Here is a 12,698-nt window from a genome sequence, read left to right as displayed (position 1 = left end):
TTCGCAAACAACTGGTACAGCTGATGTGAATGGAGAGGGGCCGGGCGTGGACTGCTCTGCCCATTCACTTCTATGAGAGCTCAGGAGAGACCTCCACCTACCATTCATTTATGGCATGATGTGACAAAGGGAACAACTTCAAAATATAAAATTCTGCCACCACTGGAGTATCAGTGGGATGCAGAACATAATGGTGGAGCATGGAGCCGTCGGCTCTCTGCTCCACCATTCAGCCTGCGGGTCTGAGTCTCAGCGCAGCAGGCGCGATGACATCGCCAGATCGCGGCTCAGTCCATACACAGCACAGGATGGAGCAGAGCACTGAAGGAACGGGAGTAAGGGGAATTCTTTGTTTTTATCTGGTCAGTCGGTACTTGTAGGGGACACATTATTTGTGTGGGGGAACTGTGGTGCATCATACTGAGTTGAGGGCACTGTGGTGCATCATACTTTCTAAGGGTCAGTTTGGGTCATCATACTGTGTGTGTGGAGGACACTCTGAGGGCCAATTTTATGGCAGAAACCCCTGTGGGGGCATCATACTGTATGGGTCACCGAAGGTGAGAACACCAGGGGACTGATAAAGATGTATTCTAAAATTAATCAGCACAGAATGATGTAATGTTAAAAGTTTTACTTTCCTCAAATATTCTGCGCTACTTTAGTTTCACTTTGTTTTAATGACCTCAATTGTGTGTGGGTTGATCTGCGCATTGTTACTCACTGCAACGGATCTAGCGCCAGGCACTATGTCCTCCTCCAGATGCTGGACCTCCCTGTTCTTCAGTGTGTTGGGTTACCATGACAAGCCGATGCATACCTATGACACTATGGCCCTGGGTCTTATAGGCCAGCTCAGCCAGCGGTCGCCACCTGAGTATTCAGGTAGTTGTTATCTGTGCCAATACTGTGGATTGCTTCCCTGTGCCAGATCCACATTGGCCACTTTACTAACCAGCTCTAATATACTGCTGACCTAGTTAACTCTTCTATATTCCTACAATGAGTCTCCTGAACTGCTACATCTTTGGGCTCTGCTACTTTGCCAGAGTTAATATCCTGATATACCCAATTCTTCTACATCATTAGGCTCTGCTACTTAGAGAGAGTGAACCTCCTGATCTACCAAATTCTGCTACATCGTTGGGATCTGCTACTTTGCCAGAGTTAATCTCCTGATCTAGGCAATTCTGCTACTTCGTTGGGATCTGCTACTTTGCCAGACTTAATCTCCTGATCTACCCAATTCTTCTACATCATTAGGCTCTGCTACTTAGAGAGAGTGAATCTCCTGATCTACCAAATTCTGCTACATCGTTGGGATCTGCTACTTTGCCAGAGTTAATCTCCTGATCTAGGCAATTCTGCTACTTCGTTGGGATCTGCTACTTTGCCAGAGTGTATCTCCTGATCTACCCAATTCTTCTACATCATTGGGATCTGCTACTTACACAGAGTTAATCTCCTGATCTACCCAATTCTGCTACATCGTTGGGCTCTGCTACTTTGCCAGACTTAATCTCCTGATCTACCCAATTCTTCTACATCGTTGGGATCTGCTACTTTGCCAGAGTGAATCTCCTGATCTACCCAATTCTTCTACATCGTTGGGCTCTGCTACTTTGCCAGAGTGAATCTCCTGATCTACCCAATTCTTCTACATCATTAGGCTCTGCTACTTAGAGAGAGTGAATCTCCTGATCTACCCAATTCTTCTACATCGTTGGGATCTGCTACTTTGCCAGAGTGAATCTCCTGATCTACCCAATTCTTCTACATCGTTGGGATCTGCTACTTTGCCAGAGTGAATCTCCTGATCTACCCAATTCTCCTACATTGTTGGGCTCTGATACTTTGTCAGCGAGTCTTCTGATCTACCCAATTCTCCTACATTGTTGGGCTCTGCTACTTTGTCAGTGAGTCTTCTGACCTACTAAACTCTACTACATCATTGGGCACAGCTGCATCGCCAGAGTGAATCTCCTGAACTATTGAATTCTGCTACATTGCCGGGCTCTGCTACTTTGTTAGAGTGACCTATTCAACTATGCTACTTCACTGGGCTCTGCTTTACTACAGTTTAACATTCCCGGACTCAGTGACATACTTTGCCTCATCACTAAATCTAGTTTGTTCTGCCATTTTGACACTGCTTCATCAATATCCCCACGCTAAGCCTTCAGCTTCCTGGTGGACGACTACTCAACTCCTCCAGCGGTTCAACATGGTTTCAACAGGACCACCCTGCTGCACCAACGCCATCAGTCCGTGCTCCATTTTATCTGGACCAAAGGCTTTAAAGATCCTCACTATATATGACTTAACACCCATATATACTGTTAAAAAAATTCTAGAATCTGCACTTTGTGCCTCCTTTCGTCTCACACGCTACCATTGGGTTACACACATGACTATCTGGTCATGTCAACAGGAAATCGACCTCTATAAGATCGGGTTACACACTTTTCATGGCTGCTAATCCCATCCAGATGTGCGATATAAAGCTTCCAATCGCCGTCATCCACTGAGTCACCGAGTTTCTGGAGTTTACTCACAGAACATACACAAAAGCTAGAAATACAATCTGGACGAGCGAGAGAACATCGTGTGACATCCAAAGAGGTTCATTGCATCAGAATCTCTTCTTTCATCTACAGAAGGAAAACAGTTTCTTCCAAATTGGCACCACCCCCAAAAAAAGTGCCAATGCACTTTATAAATTTGCATCGTCCCATGAGATTAAATTGTGCAGGGGTTCTTCCCCTTTTGGTAAAAAAGGGTCTCCTAAAAATAAGCGGATCTCAACGGTCCAAAAGTAGATGTTCTCCAACATCAAAAGGAAAGTAGTTAGAACTTAGACTAAAAAAAATTGGGTGAATGTGCATGTATTCAAAAAAGAAAAAACATAATACTTACGCATTTCGGGTAGAAAAACCTTTAATCATAGGGTTTTCTACCCAAAACTCGTTAGCATTATGGGTTTTCTTTTCTAAAATGTTCCCAATTTTTTTAAATCCTATATGATTAAAGGCTAACTACTTCCCTTTGGTGCTGGAGAACATCTCCTTTTGGACCATTGAGAACTATTTGAACTGGAATCCAAACCAGTGAACCACACCCAGACCACAGAAGGTCTACCCTGGAAGTCTCCTGAGATAATTATCTCGAATACATAAGTGGTGAACTGAATTGACACTTTTTCTAAAATTTTATGACTTGGGGCAATCAGGTGTGAATCCAACCGTAAGTACTGAATTCCCCTGCAGTGCCTCCACAGGAGAAATGAGGTATTACATGCTGCCTATTTACATCAGTGGTCTTTTGGGGTAATAAATGGACCTGATAGGTCTTCCAGAGATGGAGATACTCTTTTTTATTGTGCTCTAAAGCAAATCGATCCCCTCCTAAAATGAAACCCCATCAAAAAAAAGGAAATTGCTTAAATTGTTATGATTCAAGATCAGAAGGGTGAAAAAATGCATAGTTTCAGGGGCTTTTTTAACCCATTATTTGCTATAAATTATTCATCAGACAGCTGCTACACTCTAAACTAATGGGGTGATCGAAGTCTATTGTTCCCTGTTATCAGTCAGTTCGCAATAGTATTTCTCAATGGGAATACATAGAGAAAGTCAGCAGACATCCCCCTCTCTCATCAATCTGCTTTTTGAGATTAATCTCCAGTTACGGGAACTTACGCAATATGTGAATGACTTTAGGGGTAGTGTACCTTCAAACGCACTACCAAAAGTTCAGGGTTATTTAAGTACACCCCCACACTTGATATTGCAACTGGGATTGTGTAATGCAAATGTCTCCGGTCCGCGGCTGTCGTACGGCGATTTCCCTACATGTCATCCATGACTGCGACAGCAATCCAGAGCAGCTGCTGGAGGACTACAGATCTCAGCACACTCTCTCACTTCTGAGACTGGCACAACGTATGGATCCCGTATCCGCGTCCTCATGTTGTTAATAATTGACTCCTATGTCAGGATACGGAGATGCTTAGCGTAAACTAATGATCCATAGACAGCGAGCTGCCTCCTATTTTTTTTTTCTCAATCTATTTCCAGTAATGCGATTTCATCAGACGTGCCCACTTTTGAGAAATTGCATCATTTGGAGGCACCGCACCAAAATTTTAGACATTTGTCCCGCCTCTACATTTAAAGGTCATGCCTCAAAAACATCCTTTAAAGGGAAACTATCACTAGAGAATTATCTAAAATTTAAATCAAGCAGTGGCAATGTTTTTTTTCTTTACTTCTAGCACAATCAGTATTAATATAGATATATATAGATGGAAATCTTGCAATTTACACACTGACCACTGGGGGCTCTTTTTTTTTAGACTAACTTCCTGCTGTTTGAGAAAGTCAACATGAACATTAGCAGCAATGGCCAGATTACAATTCTTCTATATTGAAGCAGCTAATGAGCGTGTGCAAGGTCATGGAGTTGAGCTGTGACATCGCATTTTGTGATTAGTGGATCCTGTGTTAACAGCTGTGTATAAAGGAGTTACCTGACAGTGTAAGGCTATGTGCACACGTTGCGGATTCGTGTGCGGATTTTTCCGTACCGTTTTTGAAAAGTCCGCAGGTAAAACGCACTGCGGATTACCTGCGGATTTACCGCGGTTTTTGTGTGGATTACACCTGCGGTTTTACACCTGCGGATTCCTATTGTGGAGCAGGTGTAAACCGCTGCGGAATCCGCACAAAGAACTGACATGCTGTGGAAAATACAACGCTGCGTTTCTGCGCGGTATTTTCCGCACCATGTGCACTGCGGATTTCGTTTTCCATACGATTACATGGTACTGTACAATGCGTGGAAAACTGCTGCGAATCTGCAGCAGCCAATCCGCTGCGGATCCACAGCAAAATCCGCAACGTGTGCACATAGCCTAATCCTGCCTCTGATGATAATGAGGCTGCTGAAAACTCTCCAGGACAGGAAGTACGAGTTTAAAAAAGCCCCTGTGATCACTGTGGAAATTGCAAGATTACCAATGATGCTTTTAATAAAGATATGAAATAAAAGGTAGGTATGGTATGGGATGGAACACAGGGATGGGATACACCATCCCCTCCAGTCACAAGACTTTGGTTATAAGGAATTGAGTGGGGAACGGTGGAACATATGTAAATGTACGGACATGCTGCTCTCGCTTCCCCCATGAAGAAGACAAGTTTTATTGATGTAATGTTATGTGAATTGTGTCCTGTGTGTTTTTATAAATACTGTGTAATAGGATATTGTGATGTAATAGTGTAATGCTTTGAATAAGTTATGTGATGTAGATAGTTGACTATAGGGTAAGTAAGAGTTAATAGTTGGGACTAGCCCATAGTGGGAAGGGCTAGTGTAAGGGAAAGTGACTGCTTTATTGCTAGAAAAGCAGATAGGGCCTGGAGTGCTTGGTGAGAGGACTCAAAAGTCCAAAATGAACCGTGTCGCATTCCAGGGTGACCCTAAATAAGAGGAGACTGAGGAGGAGGGATAGAGAGATCCTGAGTATGTGACAGAGAGACAAAGTGGCCTTCCGGACATGGGTCCTAGTAGAGGATGCCTAGCCATAAGACCTTGGGCTTCTAACACTTGAAAATAATGGGCATATATGGGACCGAGAGAGAGGGCTAGGAAGGGTCCCAAGTGCCAGTATTGGACATGGAACTGCTTAGAAAGTAAAGGAGACTTTTTAATCAGGACTGTAGCGTTGGGCGACTGGTGAAGCAGGGAGAAAGAGCGGGCACAGATCCCTGGAGTAACCTACTAAGGAGGGAAATTGGGTGGAAAAATGCTTCGAACTGTAAAGATTTTGTACCCTTTATCCTTTGTATAAAACCCTCATCAAGTTGTCGTTCAGTAAAGAGTTTATTTGTGAATAGTGGTCTCCCTCATTGAATTGTGAAACATCTGGTCCTGGCTAGCCATCAACATTGGTTACATGCGGCCTGCACAGGCGTTCGGCCCTCACAGCATAAGTCCACACACCCAGCCAGGATCTCCACGGGGCCATAGACGAGTGCCTCAGACAAGACTACTGCCCCGCGCCATGTTACACTTACACCCAGTCCCACCGACTTTGAGCAAAGCAGCAAACTGCATGTGCAGCCAGTGCTCCTCTTCCCAGCCACGGTCTTGCAGTTTAGTGGCTTTCCCAGTGGTCAGACCCAAACTGATCTAACAGGAATCAAACACCCAGAGATAATTTAATTAAATCTGAGTACCCCTTTACATCCTGTGTAGAGCATGACCTGCATCCTTGAGACCCCAGTAGTCACTCATTGTCACTGCCGTACAATAGTATGGAACAACAAAGCACAGGTCCATTCATGAAAACGGAAAGAAGAAAAGAAACTGGGCACCATATATAGATTTAATAGTGGCACCCACCGACGAGAAATCAGTCTATGTGGCCTATAGAAGACCACCAAACCATCCCAGGTCATACAGAAGAGAACAGACAAGGTCCTGGGTTGACCTACACCTAAGGCTCGGGTCCTATAGATGGGCGTCGAAGCACAAGTGTATGAGTATAATCTATTTTCTATACCCCTTTGGTACTGTGCAGAGATTTCTCTTACTATAGGGCTAAGTTCACGCTGGGCGTTTTTGCAGGGGGGGGGGGTATGCAAATTTTCAGCTGCGTGCCTGATTCTATAGAGTAGGACTTTTTTTCCCAACACTAAACTTTATCAGTGCAAACAAGAGCCAATCTAGCATGCCAAAGGCGCAGCAAAAACACACAAAAACACTGCAGAAAAAAAGCTGAAAAAAAAACACCTAGTGTGAACTTACCCTAAATGACCATATAGTCTAATCAAGGTACCAGTGCATATTTGCCATCAGTCCCGTAATCCATATATCAAAGGGTTACGCGAATTTGCCTTGGAAGTGGCTATTTCAACAAACGAGCAGCACCAAACAAACCAGTAATGTTGGTAAATAACTAATCATGGTGAGTCCATCTGTCACAGCAGATAGCCAATAGCCTCAATAACCAGAGTGATCACAGGACACAGGGGCTTTGTTACTTTTGTGATTAGTATCACTGAATGGAAACTTTGTGTCACCGTGTGGAGCTCAGACTTGTAACATGATATTTACCAAACACAACACTACAAGGTGCAGAACAATTACAGGGGGGAGTCCAGCTTTTCACCCCCATTACTTAGTACTAAAAAAAAAAAAATTGGTTCCGAAATGTCATCTCGTTCCGCTACCCTTTGGGCTACGATTGGCTTTCCCCCAAATACCAGGGCAGATTGCACAGACACTGAAGCTGAGCAGATCAGGTGGTCTGCCAGGCTTTAGAGCACAGCTATCACCTTGCATCCAATAGGACACCGACCACCTCTGATAGGTGTCTGATCACCTAGGGGACAAGCAATAATAAACTTTACAAATAAAAAACTTGAGCATTGAGATTTTTAAATAATTAGTACATTGCAAAATTCCTTGTTTGAGAAAGCCCTGTGCAATTTTATCTATGTCAAACAGAAAACCCCTTTAATTGGGGCCATGTCATACTGCATTCCTCCTACATGTGCCTCACAGCCTCATTCCCTGACAAAAAAATATTCCTTTAAGGGAATCTGTTAGCAGGGTTTTGCTACCTAATCTGAGGATAACATGAGATAGGGGCTGAGATACGGATTTCAAGGATGTGTCACTTATCAGGCTGCGTGCTGTTGTTGCCACACAATTAATGTTTTATCAGTGCTTGGACTACAGCTCACATGAGCCCTGGTCCCACCCGATTAGCAGCTTAATGTCGATATACAATGTACACAAAGCCTGGAGTGGGCGGGCTTAGCTTTCTGAGCTCTGCTGCATCTAAAACCTCTAACTGTATCACAACTGTACCCAGTAAACTAAGTGACACATCACTGGAATCAGGGTCTCTGCACCTGCATCATGCTATGTCAGATGAGGTAGCAAAATCCTACCCTCCAACTGCACCCAGCAGTAGCGTAGCTACCGGGGGGCAGAGGGTGCGGGCGCCCCGGGCCCAATGCTTTAAGGGGGCCCATCCAGAGCTACGCTACCGCAACTGTATTGGCGCGCGCAGGGCGCCGATACAGTTACATTCTGCAGCAGAGCAGGGAGAATCGATCTCCCTGCTCTGCCGCCAGCTATGGGGCCCCTGAGCAGGCGAGGGGCCCGGTGCCAGCAGTGGGCCCCCTGCCGTCATCGGAAGATCAGCTGTACCGGCATTTAGCCAATACAGCTGATCGCATTGATGGGAGAAGGAGCGCTGCACTCCTTCTCCCATCATCCCCCTGTCAGTGTCCGCGTCGCCGACACTGCCAGTGGGCGCGATGACGTCACTGCCTGGTGCCCGCTGTCAGGAGATCAGCGGGAGCAGCACAGGAACCAGGAAGAAGAGAGGTGAGTATTTATTTATTTTCTTTTATGGGTGCTGCTGCCTTATTACAGAGTCTGACTATAGGGGTGCTGCCTTATTACAGGGTCTGCCTATAGGGGTGCTGCCTTATTACAGGGTCTGACTATGGGGGTGCTGCCTTATTACAGAGTCTGACTATAGGGGTGCTGCCTTATTACAGGGTCTGACTATGGGGGTGCTGCCTTATTACAGGGTCTGCCTATAGGGGTGCTGCCTTATTACAGGGTCTGACTATGGGGGTGCTGCCTTATTACAGGGTCTGCCTATAGGGGTGCTGCCTTATTACAGGGTCTGACTATGGGGGTGCTGCCTTATTACAGGGTCTGACTATAGGGGTGCTGCCTTATTACAGGGTCTGACTATGGGGGTGCTGCCTTATAACAGGGTCTGACTATAGGGGTGCTGCCTTATTACAGCGTCTGACTATGGGGGTGCTGCCTTATTACAGGGTCTGACTATGGGGGCTGCCTTATTACAGGGTCTGACTATGTGGGCTGCCTTATTACAGGGTCTGCCGCCTTATTACAGGGTCTGCCTATGGGGGCACTGCCTTATTACAGGGTCTGCCTATATAGGGCTGCTGCTTTATTACAGTGTCTCCCTATGGGGGCTGCCTTATGCTATAGAGTCTGCCTATGGGGAGTGCATTATACTATATTGTGGACTATTTGGTGCATTATGCTACTGTATATGGGGCTATCTATCTATCTTCGTCACCGAGTTTTAATGAAGATTACCTGGTTAGGGGCCCACTCAGAAGTTTTGCCCCCCCTAAACCAAAACCTTAGCTACGCCTCTGGCACCCAGTAAACTAAGTGACAAATCACAGGAATCAGGGTCTCTGCCCATGCATCACGCTATGTCAGATGAGGTAGCAAAATCCTACCCTCCAACTGCACCCAGTAAACTAAGTGACACATCACTGGAATCAGGGTCTCTGCCCCTACATCATGCTATATCAGATGAGGTAGCAAAATCCTACCCTCCAACTGAACCTAGTAAACTAAGTGACACATCACTGGAATCAGGGTCTCTGCTCCTGCATTATGCTATGTCAGATGAGTTAGCAAAATCCTACCCTCCAACTGCACCCAGTAAACTGACAGATCACTGGAATCAGGGTCTCTGCCCCTGCATCATACTATGTCAGAAGATATAGCAAAATCCTACCCTCTAACGGCAACAAGTAAACTAAGTGGCACATCACAGGAATCAGGGTCTCTGCCCCTGCATCATGCTATGTCAGATGAGGTAGCAAAATCCTACCCTCCAATCAATAGGTGTCTAGGTAACATGCAGATTCCTACTCAGTCTAAAAGATCAGGGTCCCATCCGCTTGATATAATCACTGCATGCCCTATTAAAGGGTCACCATTAAAGGGACAGTAGCAAAACATTAGCGATCAGCATGAAGAATTCCATCTACAGCGCCACCACAGGGCAGAATACAGCATTACATGTGAAATGCATTACTGAGCAGAGTAAGGAGGGTCCTGACTAGAGACCCCTCTCAGAATTAACCATTAAAGTGCCTTTTCTGGCCAGCTGAGTCCATCTTTCTGCTCCTCTTCCCCATCATCAGCTGTCAGGGAATGGAAACAGAACATTCTAGAACAAACACATAAGAATGCAATAGAGGAAGACTGGGTATGGGGGGATCACAGCAGCCCCCCTGACCCCAAACACCCCCCATATCACAGATCACCCCCAAACATTGCACAAGTGGGTTACTTACAGCCTGCCCCCTCTCCTGGACTGCCCCCTCTCCTGGGCTGCCCCCTGTGGCAGCAGCAGCCCATGTGCACATATGTGTAGAATCCCAGGCAGGACTTGTTTACAAACTGCTACACTGTGTCCAGATTGGCAGAGTACGAAGCCCCGCCCATCTTGATGTCAGATTCCCACCGGCCACACCCCTATTTAAAGGCACAGTCAACTTGTTATTTAATTGTTCTGGGGGGTCGTGGTTACTACTCTCACTTTAGCCATGCCCCTCTGGCCAACAGAACGGAAGTTGCAAGTGCTATCAATTACACTCATCCCCTGAATGTCAGGCATGCAGGGACTGGGTGGTACTATTATTCTGCAAGCAGAGCTGACCTGGAAGCTGGGAGAGCTCAGCACAGAATGTGTGCTGACACTGGAGTACATGAATGGAGATCTAGGTCTGCAGATTTCACAGGCAACAACTCCAGATGGAGAGGAACTACAAGTCTAAGTAAGCCTTAGTAAAAAAAAAACTGATTAAAACTTTAGTTTTAATTAGTATTTTAAAGTTTTTACTAAATTTTAATTGTTTTTTTTTTACTGAGTTACATTAAAGAAAATGAATAGAGATCTAGTTCTGCAGATTTCAGATAGAGAGGAACTGTAAGTCTCAGTAAGCCCTAAATAAAACTTAGTAAAACTAAAAAAAACTAATTAAAATAAGTTTTAATTAGTTTTTTTGTACTAGTTAAAACTTAGTTGTAATTATTTTTTTTTAAGTTTTTACTTAGTATGTGATTCCCCCACATACAGTATTATGCCCCAACAGTTCCTCCACACAGTGTGATGCCCCTGAAGACCACCCACCCAGTATGATGCTCCCTTAGCCACCCCAAAGGTCTCCCACACACAGTAAGATGCCCTCACAGAAGCATCACACCTCCCTCTCTCATCTTTTCTACCAGTGGGGGTAGTTCCTGAAGGTCATGTGTTCTGATGGTCCCTGCAGGACCTTGAGACACTACTTAGATGGAATGGTAAAGCAGGAATCTGCAGGTTCCTTTCATTATGTGGTTCTGTATCTGTGTGCCGAGGACATGGATGCAGTTGAAGTGGAAAACATACCCCCAACCAGCCAGGACAGCTCCCCAAATTCAGGACTGTCTTGCTGCATCCAGTAAAGTTAGAAGGTATAATAAGAGAGTCCGTCAATTGGGTTGAGGTATCTCAGGAACTGTTTCTATGTGAATGTCCAGGCTGGTTTATTGGGGCTTCACAAACCAAGCCACAAGCAAAAGAAAATACCATAAAAAGGCCTTTCAAATTTTTTTTGTTAGGAAGTTAGAAGAGCAAAAAAGTTGATCAGCGATTTCTCACTTTCCCCAAAAAATGTGCATACGTGAGTAGTGTAGAGTGCATCAGGTTGGCATACGTGAGTTATGTAAGTCAGAAATTAGTGGTCCATGGATGTTTGGTACAGTTTGAAGCATTCTTTCCTACACTGGCCAGGTTTTGCATCGATAAGTGGTGTCCTTTCTTATCCCCCTTCTGTAACACACTTGGCACTTTTTTTCCAACCTTCCTTTCTTTGTAGTTTGATGGACCTCACCTGGGAAATGTTGCCCTGGTACGAAACGGGCACCTTCAGTCCCAGAAGTACTGGGCCCTTCACCTTCCTGACTTCCAAGTATTAGGGCCTTGATCACAACCTTCGGGAACTGAAGTCTGGTGTTCACATCATGATAGCACCTAAGTGTTCTAGATTGCCAGCTTCTTGTACCACATCTTAGCTTTTTGCATGGCGCTGTAGAGCTGGAGGACTTCATCAGAGAGATCCCCCATACTTTTATTGTACCCCAGGACACAGTCTAGTTTGTGGACCTGTGTAGAGGAGCCTCATACAGCGTTGGAAGTGCTGCCATCACCATGTATGGTGGTCAAGAAAAGGACTTCCCTCGTGTCCTTGTACATGACCACCAGCATGTTGTCGCTACATTGGGCTCTGCTCTCACCCTTTCTTATGGAGGCCTTCATGATTTTTGCAGACAGTGCCGCATACTGTGGTACCTCGCACAGAGAGGGACTTGAAGGGGTGCACCAGATCCCACACAATTCTGTACCTGAACCTCTTACCCGGCAGGTATTGCCAGAATTTGAGCAGGCAATCACAGCGATCGTAGTTGCAGAGAGAGGGGAGCGGCGTGACGCAGTGGCCGGCCGCAAGATTCAGCAGGCACTTTCAAGCGCTTGGTCACAGTGAGGCATTAAAGCTAGGACATATTCATACGTCCAAGGTCGGGAAGTCTTTCCCAATTGGGAAGCATGGAAACATCCAAGGTCATGAAGGGGTTAAAGGAGGGACAATGGGGGTCATTATTACTTGGAGACACAGTTGGGTATTATTAATAGGAGGTACAGAGGGACATCATTACTATAGAGGGAGGTAAAACTATATGGAGGCACAGGGGGTTATTTTTATTGTAAGCGGGCATACATGGCATTATTATTATTAGGAGGCACGGGGACATTACTACGCTGTAGGGGCACAGAGGGGGCACTGATACTCAACAGA

The 12,698-nt window shown here is 45.4% G+C and overlaps 2 protein-coding genes across 3 annotated transcripts in view; one reads left to right on the top strand and one right to left on the bottom strand.

Moving 5' to 3' along the window:
- The window catches only part of CCND2 (cyclin D2), a 559,919-nt gene extending 549,605 nt beyond the window's left edge, over positions 1-10,314 (bottom strand). Inside the window, exon 1 of the mRNA XM_077266502.1 lies at positions 10,155-10,314. The gene's annotated coding sequence lies outside the window, so the exon portion shown is untranslated. The remainder of the gene's footprint in view (positions 1-10,154) is intronic.
- PARP11 (poly(ADP-ribose) polymerase family member 11) overlaps positions 1-12,698 on the top strand; it is a 47,559-nt gene that overhangs the window by 13,130 nt on the left and 21,731 nt on the right. The window lies entirely within an intron of this gene.

This window comes from Ranitomeya variabilis, chromosome 5 (assembly GCF_051348905.1).
Source record: "Ranitomeya variabilis isolate aRanVar5 chromosome 5, aRanVar5.hap1, whole genome shotgun sequence".
NCBI classification, from domain to species: Eukaryota; Metazoa; Chordata; class Amphibia; order Anura; family Dendrobatidae; genus Ranitomeya; species Ranitomeya variabilis.
The sequence above is the reverse complement of the archived record's forward strand: the minus strand, read 5'-3'. Positions and strand labels throughout refer to the sequence as shown.